We start from the raw sequence: 18,142 nt of genomic DNA on the forward strand, positions 1-18,142 counted from the left end.
AATTTAGAATTAATAGAACGAACATGGAGGTAGTCATTGTCTTTATCATCCAATAATGACTTTAAAATTTTACCCTCACAAATAATCTCATCATCAACAAAGGAATTATCAACCACCGTTTCTACAACTAATGATTTTTCAATCACTGATTCGTCAACCAATGATTTTTCAACCACAAATTCTATAACCGATGGTTCTTCATCCTCAATAACATTCATATTATTATAGTGTCCATAGACTTTTTCATCAAGAGCCTTCCAATAACTTTCATTAGCAACTAATCGTTTCCGAATATGATCATATGTATACGGAAAGACTCTAAAATCATCCGGAGCACGCACAAAAAACTCACTATAAGGGCATTCAGGATTTTCATGACAAAGACGTTGACAACTACAGTAGTTAGGTGCTGCATAAAAATTATATAATTCTTGTAGTGACATAAGCATGGATATTTTCAACTCATAAAAAAAATTAAAAATTAAAATAATAATAATAATAATAATAAATTAAAAATAATCTAGACTCTAATAATAACTAGAAATAAAAATAAAACCGTTTCCCCGGCAACGGCGCCAAATTTTGACGAGGTAAAGTCGTATCCCCTAATAAAAAATAATTACCTAATTCACTAACTAAAGTAGATAGGGAAGTAGGGTCGATCTCCACAGGGAAACAAGTCTTTTTACTCCTAATTTAAATATTATAATCTAAATTATTTAAGTAACCAATATTAAAAGTTGAATATGAAACTAAACTAAAAAGAGTAGGAAAAGGGAGAAAATAATATATAAAAGGATCTAGGGCATAGGTTCACCAATAAATAATACTCCGGGGTAAAATAGGGTAATCAATCATTGACATTGCATAAATAACATGATTAACAGGCTCTCGCAATTTATTAACCAACATAGATCTAACAGGCTCTCGCAATTTACTAGATCTAAGTTCTTATTGAAAATAGCCTTTAATATCAAATTAACATCTGCTCGATTCATCAATTTAATATTGCTATACTTTTACAAGCCGCAATTGTAAAACATTAAAACAATCCAATAAGAAATCATCATGCAATACCAACAATCAATAATAGTCAATCATCAATGCATCAATTAATCAGATTGTAAAGGGCTCTCGCTACTTATTACAATCACACAATTAATTTATCGGTATTAAATCTCATCTCACGAATCTTGACTTAACCATTTATAAATTAACTTGCCTATTGAAACTAGACCTAAACATTAATTCTCATCTCTCGATTCTTGAATCAATATTGTCAAACTCATGCATAAAAGATAGGCCTAATCTAGTCACAGAGCATTAAATCAATCAATAGGAAATTAATCTAGCATTAATAATCAACAACAATAATTTACCCCTTCATATCATTTATTAGATCCCCATGAACCCTAGAAATTAAACTACTCACACATTATTAAATATAAACTAAGCAAAGCAATAAAATAAATCATGATCAAGGGAATAAAATAAATAACTGAGATTAAGGGAAAAGAAAACGTCACCAAAATAAATCTGGAATTAATCAAAGAAATAATAACAAAGGTTTAGAGAGAGAAAACTAAGTAGAGAGAGAAAGTCTAAGAGAAAGGATTAAGAGAAGAAGAAGTCGTCCTAAAATCGTATTATGGAGGAGTATTTATACTCCGTACAAAAATCCTAAACTAAAACAAATTAAAACGACTCTAATTGTCTCCTAAATAAACACGCGCCCGATCGGGCGAGGCACCGCCCGATCGGGCGCGCCTTTTTTTCACCTCTAACAACAATCTCGCGCCCGGCCGGGCGCGTCACCGGGCGCTCCTCCCGCCCGGCCGGGCGCGCCTCCGGGCGCCAGCCTTTTTGGCCGGGCGGATCATTTGGGCCAATATTTGGACTTCGATTGGGCTCCAATTCTTCGGGCCAATCTGGGTTTCCTCTTTGGGTCTTGAATACTCGGTCCAAACACCCCGGTATCACCTTTACCGAGCCCTTAATCACCGGTTCGATGGCTCCAACCGGCCCTGGGCTATAAAATCTGGCCGTGCTTCTCCAGTGCTCGTGATTGCTCCAAAATATCTCGGGAAAATACTCCAAAAGCATAAATCCCTGCAAAAGTCAACCAAATCTACGAAAACACTAGAAAACACCAATTAGTAATAAAAGTGGCTCTAAAGAGCCAAAAACACTACTAATTATGACCAAGGGACGGGGGTAAAATACTATATAAAATGAATACATCATCACTCCTAGGGATCGTGTAAGACCCTAACAACTCTAGTTCGTCCCTCCTTACATTGGCGGGTTCATGCCTCCCAAAGATAGTGAGACCAACAAACCGTTGCCAAAATTTTGGCACGGGATGTTGTATCCAAGTGCCTTTGGCATGTTGGAGGTTTAGATTAGCATCCCCCGTGAGGGATTGATAGACAACGACAATGTTGTCTTGGGGTGGTTCAATAGGCCTATCCGATTTTAACTCAAATAATTTACCAAATTCTTTCAAAGTCAATCTCACATCATTATTAAGCAAACGGAATTGAACATGAGTAATTAAAGCATTAGATTTTATCACATTAAAACTAGAAATAAATTCCAAGGTTAAATAGTCATAAGTATCATAATGCAATTGAAATAAACCACTCATTCCAATACCCTTAAACAATTTTTCTACCGGTTTATCGATTCCTAATCTAGAAAGCGTAGAATGATGAACAAAACGTGTAGGAATTACCTGCCTCGAGATGAGGTTGAGCATCCTTTGTTGTTGTTCTTGTGAGGTTATCACCACCTCGCTCCATCCCGGAATTTGCAGCTCCGGGTCAACCAATGGTGGTTGTTGTTGCCTTGAGCTTTCACCCCTTGCGGTTCTAGATCTTTTAGATGCCCTTTTTGTGAGAAATGGTGGAATTTGAAGCTTTCTCTCTCTTAGGGTTTTGGAAAAATATGAGAGAAAGTGGTAGAAATTTAGTGTATATCGAAAGGAAAGATGAGGGGATTGAGAATATATAAAAAATTTTGAGTTTGGATGGAAGAATTAGAAAAGATCTTGAAAAGAAATATGGTTTGAAGGTATGAAAATGGGGGTTTTAGAGAGAGAAAGTGATGAAGAAGAAGATGAAATAAGGAGAAATTAAAGTGAGAAAATAAGAGGAAGAAAAGAAAGTAAAAGGCCGGCCAAAAAGTGGCGCGCCTGATCGGGCAAGCTTCTCCCGATCGGGCGAAAATAGTTTGTTCTAGAAGTTTAGTTGCGCGCCCGATCGGGCAAGTTCCGCCCGATCGGGCGCGAATGCGAAGGGAATTTTTGCCCTTTTCTCGCCCGATTGGGCGAGATTAGCCCAACATATCTTTTCTCCTTACTCGATTCCTTAAAATAATTTCCCGATCCGGCGAAAATAGCTCGATTTCCAACCTCACTTGCGCACCCGATCAGGCATGATTCGCCCGATCAGGCGAAAATAGAGCTGGAATTTTCTTTACTTACGCGCCCGATCGGGCGAGCCTCGCCTGATCGGGTCCGTGCCCAAATCGAATATCTTCTTTACCTGTACAAAAACACTTGCAAAAGGTAAAATTGCACTCTCCTCTCCTCTCTAAAACAAAATAAAAAAGTATAAAAAAAAAAGAAAAAAGTAAAATAAAAGAAAAACTAGTCTAGAAAGCAAGAAATATGGGTTGCCTCTGACAGGGTAAAGTCGTATCCCCTAATCAAAGGTAATTCCTAAATCCTCTAACTAATATAGATAGGTAAGTAGTGTCGAATCCACAGAGAAACGAGTCTTTTTATTCCTAATTAATTAAAGTAATCTAAATTATAAAGTAACCAATATGGAAATTTGGATATGAAACTAAACTACGAAGATTAAGAATAAAGAGAAAACAATGAATAAAAGGATCTAGGGCATAGGTTCACCAATAAATAATATTCCAGGGTAAAACACAATAATCATTCATCAATGCATACATTAATCAGATCATAAAGGGCTTTCGCTACGTATTACAATCACACAATTAATTTACCGGTATTAAATCTCATCTTTCGAATCTCGACTTAACCCTTTATAAATTAACCTGCCTATTGAAACTAGACCAAAACATCAATTCTCATTTGTCGAATCTCGAATCAATATTGTTAAACTCATGCATACAAGATCTGCGCAAATCTAGTCACAGAGCATTAAATCAATCAATAGGAAATTAATCTAGCATTGATAATCAACAACAATAAATTACACATTCATATTATTTATGGATCCCCACAAACCCTAGAAATAAAACTAATCACACATAATAAAAACTAAACTAATCAAAGCAATAAAACAAGACATGATCAAAGGAATAAAATAAATAACTAAGATTAAGAGAAGAGAAATAGTTACCAAAGAAAATGTGGAATTAAGAATAGAGTTAAGAACAAAGTATAAGAGAGAGAAAACTAATCTAAGAGCTAAGTAGAGAAAGAAAATCTAAGAAATAATTAAGAAAGAGTAAAAGAAGGTCCTAAACTCGTTTTACGGAAAAGTATTTACACTCCGTAAGAATCCTAAACTAAAACAAACTTAAACGTCGAATAATTAACTCCTACTAATAACACGCGCCCGATCGGGCGAGGCACCGCCCGATCGGGCGCGCCTTTTCTCCATCAGGTACGTTTCTCGCGCCCGGCCGGGCGCGAGATCGAGCGCCAGCTTTGCTTCCCTCGCTCGGCTGGGCGCGCCTCCGGGCGCCAGCCTCTTTGGCCGGGAGACTCTCTTGGGCCACTTTTTGGACTACGATTGGGCTCCAATTCTTCGGGCCAATCTGGATTTCCTCTTCGGGTCCTGAATACTCAGTCCAAATGCCCCGGTATCATATATACCGAGCCCTTAATCACCGGTTCGATGGCTCTAACCGGCCCTGGGCTACAGAAACTGGTCGTGCTTCTCCAATGCTCGTAATTGCTCCATAATATCTCGGGAAAATGCTCTAAAAGTGCAAATCCATACAAAAGTCAACCAAATCTACGAAAACACTAGAAAACACCAATTAGTAATAAAAGTGGCTCTAAAGAGCCCAAAAACACTACTAATTATGACAAAGGGACGGGGGTAAAATACTATATAAAATAGACACATCAGCCTCCCGCAAAGCGCTTGTTTATCTAGGTCCCGCATGACCTTGTTACCAAGTACAAGAACTAGGACCCTTGACCTAACGCTCTGTCGGGTGGTTTCTCACCCGGTCGAGCGATGTTTAAGCTACGACGCGGCTTCCTGACATACCCTGTGGGACGCCAATTCATCTTATCTGATGGATCCTCTTGACTTGGATTTGGGGCTCTTCAATGCTACGCACTAAAGATCCCTCTTTGATCGAGGGTTGCTTCAAATTGTCATCGCATTTAGCACTTGCAACTCGATCTGGCGGAACACTTTCCGTAGGCTCAATTTCCACAACTTGCTTGATTGATTCCACCTTTTCGTCCTCAAAACCAAGACCGACAGTGTGAAGAGCTCTTTCTATCGCATCAACTTCCTTCTGCCATTTGTCTATCTCATCTGAAAGGGATGCAACACAAGATACCGCCTCCAAGGGATCTTTTACAAGAGCTTGGGGCTTGTTAGAATAATTATGAACCACATTAACACTAAAGCACTTCTCCTCTGTCATGGGGATTTTAGGGGTATTATTAAGATTGAAAATAATTTTATCGTCCCCTACTGATAGTGTTAATATGCCACTTCTCACATCTATAACTGCTCCTGCAGTGTTAAGGAATGGTCTACCCAAAATGATTGGGGTTTGCATATCCTCAGCCACATCAAGAACAAAAAAATTAACAGGTATATAAAATTTACCTACTCTAACGCGAACATCCTCTAAAACACCTAAGGGGTATTTGAAAGAACGGTCGGCCATTTGTAGAGTGATATTAGTAGCTTTTAATTTACCCTGGCCATATTCAACTTGGAACACACAGATAATGGCATAACACTAACGCTAGCACCCAAATCACACAATGCATTATCAATCATTAGATTGACAATATGACAAGGGATAGAAAAACTACCCGGATCTTTTAATTTAGGTGGAGATTTATTTTGAAGTACGGCACTACACTCTGCAGTGAAAGCTATTGTCTCTACCTCACTAATAGACCTTTTTCTTGTCAATATTTCCTTCATAAATTTTGCATATGCAGGAATTTGTGTGATTAATTCAGTGAAGGGAACTGTTACCTTCAAATCTTTTACCATCTCCAGAAACTTACCAAACTGCTTATCCAAATTTGTTTTCAAGTGACGATTGGGGAATGGAAGTTTGATAACCGGCTTTGGAGCATTATTGCTCTTATCTGGAGTGACAACCTTCTCTGGAGTCGTACCCTGCAATGTAGAATTAGATATATTAGTACTATGCTTTAGCCCTGCAGGGCTATTAGCTACATTGTCTAGTTTAACGGAATCAAGATTAGCATTATTCATTAAAACAAGTTCATCAACTCTGGCGTAGGGGGCCCTTCATAGTTTGAACCACTCCTTAGAGTAATTGCATAGGCTTGATCTGTAGGCCTGGTCGGCTGTGCTGGCAGAGCTCCCTGTTGGCGGGCTTGTAGAGTAGCGGAAAGTTGCGCAATTTGATTATCTACAATTTTATTGTGTGCTAGAATTGAATCAATTTGTGCATCTCTACTCTCCATGTGCTTTTGAATATTAACCAGCATCGCTCTAATTTCTACCAAAGAAGGGTTGGAAGATGAGGAGGGTTGTTGTGGTTGGTTCTTTTGGCCAGCATTGGGGTGGTAATATTTCTGCTATTGCTGTTATGGCGCCTGTGGTTCTTGTGGTGGTGGATTTTGAACATTAGTGCTTCGATAGGTAAGGTACGGATGATTCCGGTACCCAGGATTGTAGGTGTTGGAGTATGGCTTATTCTGCCTATAAGCTTGAAAGGCATTAACTTGCTCCACGGAACTCCTGCAATCTTGTTCCCAATGACCTAAAATTCCACAATTTTCACAGAAAGCCTCATTAGCATTATTATGGGGAATAATTTCAAGCGTTAAACCCCTTGCTTGAACCCCACTGTGATCATACACTAAAGTATGGTGGCGTCCAAAAGGGAAGAAGATAGAGCAAAAGAGTCGCCAACAAGTTTTAGGAACTTGTAAACTGTTCACAGGGTGAAGGTTACACCCCTTAACGATCCAGGAGATCGTTAACTCCAAAAGGTCTAGAAACAAATAAGGGTTCGGGGATGAAGGTACAAATCCAACCTAAAAGAGATTGAACATGCCCTAATAATAGGCTTCTACTTTATTCTGATCGTATTCATGTGCGCTTTTTAATTAACATGCAATCAATAGGATTAACCCTAAACCTGTTTATCTATGTTGGTTAAATATTAATGCACAAATAAAACTATTATTGGCGATCACTTGAAATTATAATCATATTAACCCTAATAAGATTATTAATTATCTTATTAAGCGTGATTACAAGTACAAATTCCCTTTAAACATGCATAAAAGGTGTGATCAAGCAATAAAAATAAAAATCAAGCAACAATAATAATCATAATAATAATAATAATCATCACAAATAAAATAATCTTTATCAAAATAATAATAATATTCATAATCATCATAAATCATAACAATTATAATCATAATCATATTCATGTTAATATTAAAGCATAATAATAATAGCAAGATCCTAGGCATGATACTAACGAGATTAATAACAAAACCTAGCATGTCACTAAGCATTAAAAATCAAAGCTTTAACTCTAACATGATACTAACAATCATAAATATCAGGAAGAACATAGGAAGCATCGCAGGAATCATAAAAAGCATATTTGATATTAAATTTACCCTAGACATGATACTAGGAATATCATAATAACAATATAAACATGATTTCTACATCATAACATCAATTAATCAATTAAAGTACTTACTTTGATGCCTCGTACCTCTTTCTAATAACAAAATACACACGTCAGTAACTTCAAGGAAAATAATAAACAAACAATTAAATTAAATAATTGAAAGAGAGATTTGGGACCAAACCCTTAGAAATTAAACCTTTCACGTCTAGAGCGAAGGCAACTTCGAATATGGCTAGGTGTTTCTAGATCTTGCGAATGCGGAATTTTGTATTTGAGAAAATGCTAGTTTAGAAAAAGAGAGAAAGAGAGAGAGAATAATCAAGAAAATCTTGATGAGAGTTGGTGAGAATTGATGAAATATGGTTATCGAAAACGGAGTTTTTAATACGTTATTTATAGAGAAAATCAGCCAAAAAGATAAAATTAACAAAACAGAGTTTGGCGCACGCAAAACGAGGTTGGCGCCAGGCATTGGCCATTGGCGCCAGGCGCCAATGGCTAGCACCAGGCGCCAGGCGCCAAGCCTGTTTTTAACGCGTTTTTGTTTTTATCATATCTTTTGATCCAGAAGTCCAAATAAGGCATATAATATGTCGTTGGAAAGCTCTTAAAGTCTACTTTCCAACCCAATTAGAATCAAATTAAAATAATTTGTAAATAAAAAGATATGGCCAAAATAGTGGAAGGGTGTCAGTTTTGGATAAAGTTTCATGTCTCATTCATATCTTTTTCATTATAACTCGGATTTAATATTATAATATATCATTGGAAAGATAATTTCAAAATCTATCCAACCATATAAAATTTGGATAAATATTATGAGGCACGAAAATAAAATCTGAATATATTCCACTTCGTACAAAACAAGGATTCTTAAAAGGAGTAGTTTTATTCAATTTCAAACTCTTTAAAACATAATTATCAATCCTAACTCCATTAGGATTTAAAAGAACCTTCTAGAGTATTCTAAAAGACTACAATAAATCCTAATAGCTTTAGGAATGATAATTAATAATAGACCCTCCTCTAGATCATTTGGCCGCATATAAGGCTCAAACCGGGCCCAGTTTAGTATTTTGGCCATAACTTCCTCGATATTCATCGGAATTGGGCTTATAATATATCATTGGAAAGGTCTTTTCAAACCCCATCCAAATACACTATTATTGGACCCATATCATGGACCAAACAAACTGGATTGGATGTTTTCTTAAAATAAGTTTTCAAAAACAGAGAGAAGAGAAAAGAATTAAAACTATCCGCAACACTAGACTTTCCACACTTTCACTTCATTCGATTATGATTCGACGCGAAAGGTACTCATCACTGGGTTTGGTTTTGGGGAGACACAAATGGGTGTCTACAATTATTATTAATTGCAGAAACATTAGCTACATTAGCAGTGCTAAGATTATCTAATTTCTGACAGATAGAGGTTAATTGAGCTTGCAAAAAGGATACAGAGTCAACACTATGCTTCCCCTTGTTAGCAAAGCCTCTAGGATTCCCATATTGGGAATTATGTATCGCCATATCTTCAATAACCTGACCTGCATCATCAACATTAAGATTCATAAACCTCCCACTAGCTGCATAATCTAAAATTATTCTAGATGAATTTCCAATGCCATTGTAAAAGGCTTGGATTAACTGTCATTGTGCCAAATTATGGTGGGGGAATTCTCTTTGTAGGTCCTTGAACCTCTCCCAAGCCTCATATAAAGTTTCATTGGCTTCTTGGGCAAACATCTGAATTGCACTCCGTAGTACGGCTGTTCTCTCTGCAGGATAATACTTGTTATAAAAATTCAAAACAAGAGTTTCCCAGGCAGTTATACCAAGTGCAATTCTATTTAAACCATTAAACCATAATTTGGCTTTTCCAGTTAAAGAGAAAGGAAAGAGAATCTCCCTGATTTGGTCTTGTGTGACCCCGGCTTGCCTGATGTTATTACTATACTGACAATAGTCTGCAATGTGAAGATTTGGGTCTTCACCCTTAGCTCCACTAAAGTGCTTCCTCTCTATCATCGTTATAAATTGGGGTTTAATCTAAAATTGTACCCCATCAAGAGCCGGAGTGGGAGTGAGGTGTGGAAAATCTGTAAGCTTTGGTTCTGAGTAATCACTAAGCTTCTTTGGAGCCGTCATCTCTGATTCTGGATCTGATGATACCTCTTAATCGCTAGAACCAGTTGGAGGATCTCGGTGATTATTATTATCACCAGAATCCGCCAGAATTTGCTTGTAAAAATTCTTCTGTCTATGGAAGGATCGTTCGATCTTAGGATCGAATGGGATGTACCCTGATCTGGAACACTTGGGCATAAACTAAAAGAAAATATGAGACTTGCCTCAAAGAACTAACGTTCTCTGAGACAAAAAGAAATAACCTAGACTACAAAAATAATTATAAATAAAAATAAAACCGTTTCCCCGACAACGACGCCAAATTTTGACAGGGTAAAGTCGTATCCCCTAATCAAAAGTAATTCCTAAATACTCTAAATATTGTAGATAGGGAAGTAGGGTCGAATCCACAGAGAAACGAGTCTTTCTATTCCTAATTAATTAAAGTAATCTAAATTATAAAGTAACCAGTATGTAAATTTGGATATGAAACTAAACTACGAAGATTAAGAATAAGGAGAAAACAATGAATAAAAGAATCTAGGGCATAGGCTCACCAATAAATAATATTCCAGGGTAAAACATAATAATCAATCATCAATGTATACATTAATCAGATCATAAAGGGCTTTCGCTAAGTATTACTATCACACAATTAATTTACCGGTATTAAATCTTATCTCTCGAATCTCGACTTAACCATTTATAAATTAACCTGCCTATTGAAACTAGACCTAAACATTAATTCTCATCTGTCGAATCTCGAATCAATATTGTTAAACTCATGCATAAAAGATATGCGCAAATCTAGTCACAGAGCATTAAATCAATCAATAGGAAATTAATCTAGCATTGATAATCTACCACAATAAATAACCCCTTCATATTATTTATGGATCCCCATAAACCCTAGAAATAGAACTACTCACACATAATAAAAACTAAACTAATTAAAGCAATAAAACAAGACATGATCAAAGGAATAAAATAAATAACTAAGATTAAGAGATGAGAAATCGTTACCAAAGAAATCTGGAATTAAGAATAAAGTTAAGAACAAAGTATAAGAGAGAGAAAACTAATCTAAAAGCTAAGTAGAGAGAGAAAATCTAAAAGAGAAGGTGATTAAAATCACGTACAAAAATCGTACTTAAACCACCCTAAAACAAATCCTAATTGAAAACAAACAGATCCCCTAAAAAACACGCGCCCGATCGGGCCCGCCTTTTTCTCTGCGTACTCTTCTAAACAGCTGCGCCCGATCGAGCTAGCAGCTCACCCGATCGGGCGCGCCTTTGGTCACGCACTAGCGCACTCTCGTGCCACGCCCGATCGAGTTAAGCTTGCCCGATCGGGCCCTTGCTTCACCTCGAGGCTTGGAACTTCGATTGGGCTTATTTCTTCGGCCCAATCCGAATATTCACTTAGGGTCTTGATCATTCGGTCCTAATACCTCGGTATCTGATTACCGAGCCCTTAATCACCGGCTTGATGACTCTAACCGGCCTTGGGCTTCAAAGATGGTCGTGCTCCTCTAATTTTCGTAGTTGATCCATGAAAACCCGGGAAAATGCTCCAAAAGTGAAATTTCCTACAAAACTCAACCAAAACTATGAAAACACTAGAAAACACTAATTAGTAATAAAAGTGGCTCAAAAGAGCCAAAAACACTACCAATTATGACCAAGGGACGGGGGTAAAACACTATATAAAATAGACACATCAACGACGACATAATTTTTGTCGTTTTCCAAGTAGTTACCACGCTTAGCTTCATGGTGCAAATTTGTGGTGTATTTTTAGAGTGATTTTGGGGTTTTCAAGCAATATTCAGGTGCTTTTCCCATTTTAGGTGGCGACGGAGTTCTATTTTCGGCGGGGGTGTTTTCGGAGAAGTGCGTTGTTGGACCACTCAAATGCCGACACGTGTCCAACAACCTACGATAAAAGGTTGTTGACTTTTGTTGACCAATTCGGGATTGTTAGAAGAAAACGTAGGTGAAAGTTGGGATTATTGCAGAATAATCGATAGTTGGGATTATTCAAAGTAAATTGGACAAAGTTGAGATTAATAAAGAGTATTTTTCCTAAAAAAAGGAAAAATTGCTCGGAATAATCCGACCTTTTCCTCATTCGTCCAAAATAATCCGACCTTTCGATTATTTTTTAATAATCCATCCTTTATATCCAATTCGCTTTGAATAGTCTCAACCGGTCATCCAACTTGTTATTACAAGTTAATAAACAGGTGTCGGCCTATGATTGGTAAAAAAAAAATTAATTTTTTTAAAAAAAAAAATTAAAAAAAACCAAACTGTTAAATATTTACCGATATAAAGTCTTTTGACCATTGAAAGGAGAAGTAAAGAAGGAGTAAAAGGAGATGGGTGAAATTGTAGTAGTATGCTACTACATAAGTTTTCATTATATAGCCAAGCATTTACAATAAAATTACACAAATTATTGTCCTCTTAGGCCCTGTTCTTTTGAGCTTCTGGGCAGGGCTGAGCAGATTAAATTTCAGCAGAGCAAAGCAAATTAAATTTCAGTAGAGCAGAGCAAATTTCAGGATAGCAGAGCAGAACCGAGCTAAGAAGATTTCAACATTATTATTAATACTATTATTAATGTTATTATTATTAATGTTGTTGTTGTTAGTAATAATAGTCATAATAATAGTAATATTAGTAGTAGTAGTACTATTATTACTATTACTATTATACTACTATTACTATTACTATTATTATTACTATTACTATTATACTACTATTACTATTACTATTATTATTACTATTACTACTACTATTACTACTACTATTACTATTATTATGACTATTATTACTATTACTATTATTATTACAATTACTATTATACTACTATTACAATTACTATTATTATTATATTATTATTATTATTATTATTATTATTATTATTATTATTATTATTATTATTATTATTATTATTATTATTATTATTATTATTATTATTATTATTATTATTATTATTATTATTATTATTATTATTATTATTATTATTATTATTATTATTATTATTACTACTACTACTACTACCACTACTACTACTACTACTACTACTACTATTATTACTATTACTATTATTAATTATTAAAATGATTTTTAATATTAATAATTAATATAATTATTCAAAATAATAAATTATTATCATCAATACAATATTAATTATTATTATTATTGAATATTAATTATTATTTGAAAATTAAGCAGAGCAGAGCAGAGCCGAGCCGAGCAGAGCAGATTTCTTTTGAGCAGAGCAGAGCAGAGCAGATTTCTTTTGAGCAGAGCAGATTTGATTTGAGCAGAGTAGGGCTCAGCAGCAGTAAAGCAGAGTATAGCAAAGCAGAGCAGAGCAGCTCTAAAGAACGGGGCCTTATTGTACGTGTGCATATAATTGGTGTCATAAGATTATGCATGTGAACTTCATTTTGTTATTTTCTTCAATGCAAACCTCATTCAGGCAGCCCCGACCCAACCATCGGTCCCCTACACGATTCTGACCACTAACTCCCTTCCCCTTCTGGATTCCGACCACCCCCTCCCTTCCCCACCCCGTTTTTGGCCATCCCTCCCTTTCCCTTCTCGATTTTGGCCACACTCACTAATATAATTCATGTGAACAAATCAATTTTTTTTTAATCTTTGATCTTCCATTTTTATTAAATTTATGTGAACAAATCTAGAAGTATAAAACTTCTTAATAGGATGAGATCAGTAAAATACTTTGAACACCAAAGTGTTACTACCAAGCTCCTCCATTTATCTTCACCATCTCCTTCACCTAAAAGCGTCAGAGCACCACCATATCCCTTCCCTTTCCCCGACCCTATCCATAACTTGCGGCAGAGCACCACCAAGTCACACCCACCAACCACCTCAAATCACTATTTTTTTCCCTTCATCACCACACAAATGACATCACTCCTTCCTCCACCACAATTTGCATCCACCAAACACTATCTCCCACCTCCATCGCAACCACCTTCAACCTCACCTCTAACTCTCTAAGCAACCTTTCTCCTTTATAATTCTTGTTATTGATGTTGTTAGACTCCTTCTCTTTCCTCCTCCACCCGAAATACCACCATAATAATTCCCTCGCAACAAATTGACTATCAACACCCCTTTTATGATGGTGATTTTAGGTGGTTTTTAGGCTACTTAGAGTGTATTTCGAGGTGAGGAGGTTTGGTTTCTAGTGGTTGGTTGGTTAAATGGCTTGAAAAGTAGATGGGGTTTTGTAGACAGTGGTTGGAAACAGAGGCGGATTATAGTTAGGGCATATTGGGGCCTGGCCCCTGGTACTTTTGGGGAAAATTGTAGTACGTGTAGAGTAATAAAAGACTAAAGCAAGCTTAATTAATCCATTAAGGAAAAAAAAAACATGTAAAAGCCCAATATAAATTACAAATATCTAAATTCTTATTTATTTACTCACTAGAAAACTCAATCCCATTTCCCAATAAAAGCTTGACACTCTTCCCTTTTTTTACTTCTTGCTATGCTCACAAGTCACAGAATATTTTTGTCCACTTATCCCAAATTTTCATTCAAGTGATTTAATTATCAATTATCATCAGCTAATCAATTTTGTATAGTTTAATCAATTTGGTTTAAAGTTTTTTTTTTCAACATTGTTTCAATTCATGTTATTTTTATTATTGCATGAAATTGCAACAAGATTGGTATACTAGTCTAGTAATTTTCACACTTAAAAAGTTAAAAAGAAATTCGATAATTGTACGTTATTAATCAATATCTAACATAAAGGTATATAGTTTTGTATTGTTTGTATGTCTTTTTTTTCGTAATATATAACATTTGACGATTTCTTTAACTGTTTCATTACTTATGAATCGTGACACATTGATGGTTAATAAATTAAGTTACTAATGATTAATGAATGTATGAACCTACCACAGATTCATTGGATTGTTTTTTATATGTTATTATGTTGATAGTTACTGGCCTCCGAAAGAAAAACTTTCAAGATCCGCCGCTGGTTGGAAATGAGGTGGATGGTTGTTAGTAGGTGGTTTGGAAGTTGGTGCATGGAGGAGGAAATAAAGGGGAGGGAGGGTTATACATTAACAACTAACGGGAAAGGGGAGGAGAGGGTAAGTAGGAGTTTTTGAATAATTAAATTAAAGTCATTATTATAAAAAGGATATTTTTAAAAATTAAAATAAAAAATACCAACTAATCGCAATGTGCCGCGTGTCATGGTTAACCTATTAAATCGATCGGTTACTCGTATCTTTATCCTATTTTGAGTAGATGCCTCTTAAAGGTTTTATTTTTGGAAGACTAGTCAAGGGTTGTATTATTCTTGACAAATTTTCCTTTAATAAAAAATTATAACAACGGGTCATGTTTGGGTTAGGTTTGCAAATATACGTGGTTAATGTGTTCGGGTTAAATCGAATTTCTGGTCAAAATTTTTTTTTTCAAAACATACAAAAAAAAGCCAGGTAAAAAATAATTGATCTACATAATATGCATTTATTTAAACCCACAAAACGAGCCGAATAAAATTTGTTATTAATTCAGATTTATTAAACAAGGTTAGAAATGTCTAGCAAAACAACAAAAGTAATGCCGGGAGGATACTTGTAACACCCCCAAATTACTCTCCAATAATTATTATTATAAAACATGATTTAGAGAGTAACTTGGGGATATTACCGCCATGTGATTACGTAAGGCTTAACAGGTACTTGCAGCGGAAGAAAAGTACTTATCATTTATTAATAATAATAATAATAATTTTGATACACTTCCGAAGTAACTAAAACACTAATACTATGTTTACTTTAATTAAACTAGGTGATCACTGCCCATCGTTCCCAATGCAGCATATAATTCACGTCGTCTGGTCATCATCACCTATCTACTTATCATTAATAATAAGTAGGGTCAAGCAAAACAAAAGAGAAATACGTATTAGCCAAAATGCTAAGTACATACAAATGCTAGACATGTAAAGTCAATTTAGTTAATTAAACATGCTTTCGAAAGATCCGACTTTAATAAATCATCATTTATTCAAACCACTAAAAATCCCACAATCGACATCTTTCAAAGATAGTTCCGAATAAATAGAGTATGGTTCCAAACCTCATTTTCGTAAATCATTTTTCCACCTAAGTGTGCACACCCCCCAAGCTAGTAACTCCTTACATAGTGCTATCAAGGGGAAATACTTGGTCATACATAGTCCATTGTCTTCAATTTTATCTACACATAGTGGGAGTCATATTTCCAAAATCCAATAAATAAATCCGATAGATAATCCTTCCAATATCCCATACTCGGGATGATTTAAACAATAAAATTTCCTTTTAAACATCTTGAATATCAATACAAGTTTATAATCAACCATCACTAGTAGAAAATTACAAAAAGGCACCGAGCTATGTCCACCGATTTTTAAAAACTGGTGGGGAAAAAATGGGCGGGATTTAAGTGAAATGAGAAAGCCACCCGTTCAAACCGAATCGGTGGGGAAAATATTAATCCCACCGGTTTTGAACCGGTGGCAATGTTAAAAAAAAAACCGCTCTTTTATAAACCCTAAGCAAGCCTCTCCTCTCTCCCTTTACTCTCCTGCCTCTTTATCTCTCCTCTCAGCTCGCCTCTCCCCTCTTTCTCTTTCCTCTCAGCTCGCCTCTCCTTCCTCCTTCTCTCTCCTGATCTCTTCTTTCTACTCCTTCTCATCTCCTTCCTAAGCCCTCCTCAAAGGCCTCCACACAATGAAGCCCTCCACCGCACTTCGAGCTCGTCCCTTCTTCTCTCCCTCGATCTACTTCTCTTTCCCCTCAAAGCCCACCACCGCCACCGCCACTAACCACCGCCACGAAGACCGACCATTTTTCACACTGTCATGGTTTTGTATGGTCGAATAATGAAGGTATGTGTCTTTTTTTTTTAATTTTTTTTTCTGGTTTCTAGGTTTAATTATATGAGGTTAGGGTTTCTGGGTTTAATTTTTCATGTTAAATGCCTTGATTTTTTTTGGGTTTTTAGCCGATTTTTCTTGGTTTAATTGATTTTGAAATTGTCATGATTTTTTTGCTTTTTTTTAGCCGATTTTCTGGGTTTTTGGTTTAATTGATTGTTCTATTTTACTTGATTTTCTAGTAGATGTTATTGTATTTCCGATTATTTTTTTTTTTAATTAATTTCGGACCAATTTCTGGGTTTTTTTTGGAATCTTCTGGGTGCAATTGATTTTCGAATGGATGGGTTTAACCGTTTAATTGATTTTTTTTAAAAAATTAATTTATTGTGGGTTTTTATTTATTTTGGTGTCCAAATTTGATGCAGGTTCACATAGCAAAAGGATTCAAGATGTTGATTTTGGAAATTCGATTTTGCAATTTTTTTTTTTGAAATTGTAAAATACTGCAATAATTCATTTGATGAATATATCGTTGTCTCACATTTTTAAGTGAAAAAGCATATTATTGGAATTTATTTGATGAATATATCGTTGATGAATATATTATTGCAGTTTTTTAATATCGTTGTCTACATTTTAAAGTGAAAATAGAAAAAAAAAATTGGACACTTTTAACCGGTGCCAAAAGTAATGAATTTATTTTTTTTAAAAAAAGTGGGTGCCTATTATTGCCACCGGTTAATCGGTGACAATGTATGTTATTGCCACCGGTTTTGAACCGATGGCTTTTTATACAAGTATTGCCACCCCCCAAATGCCCAACGGTTCAAAACCGGTGGCATTTAGGAGTTTTGAACCGGTGGCAATCACCTTTTTTCTACTAGTGCATATAAAACATATAAATATTTAAGATCAAACAATTAAAAACATGTTTCACTGAAATACATTTCAAAATCACAATCATTTAAACATGGTTCGAAATCACTTAACATGTAAATCACGTTGCATATGAAAGTCACTTTATAAAAGATCTAGCCACGTGTATGTACCTTGATCTTGCACACAAGTACGAAACTCCTAATTTTGAATCCGAAATTCCTCCTATAACAAACCAACAGTTCTAATAAAATATTTTTCAACCTTGTGTCAAAAAAAATATTTTTCAACCCATAGACACAAGGACTTAAAATACCGACTTTACTAG

General features: G+C 35.5%; 1 long non-coding RNA gene across 1 annotated transcript; it reads left to right on the forward strand.

The window, feature by feature from the left end:
- Window positions 1-16,902: 16,902 nt before the first annotated feature.
- LOC145630933 (uncharacterized) lies at window positions 16,903-17,539 on the forward strand. Its single transcript, XR_014112306.1, has 2 exons — window positions 16,903-16,947; window positions 17,364-17,539. It is a non-coding gene; the product is annotated as an uncharacterized LOC145630933 (long non-coding RNA).
- The last annotated feature ends 603 nt before the right edge of the window (window positions 17,540-18,142 follow it).

Source organism: Chenopodium album, chromosome 5 (assembly GCF_948465745.1).
Source record: "Chenopodium album chromosome 5, dcCheAlbu1.1, whole genome shotgun sequence".
Lineage (NCBI taxonomy): Eukaryota > Viridiplantae > Streptophyta > Magnoliopsida > Caryophyllales > Amaranthaceae > Chenopodium > Chenopodium album.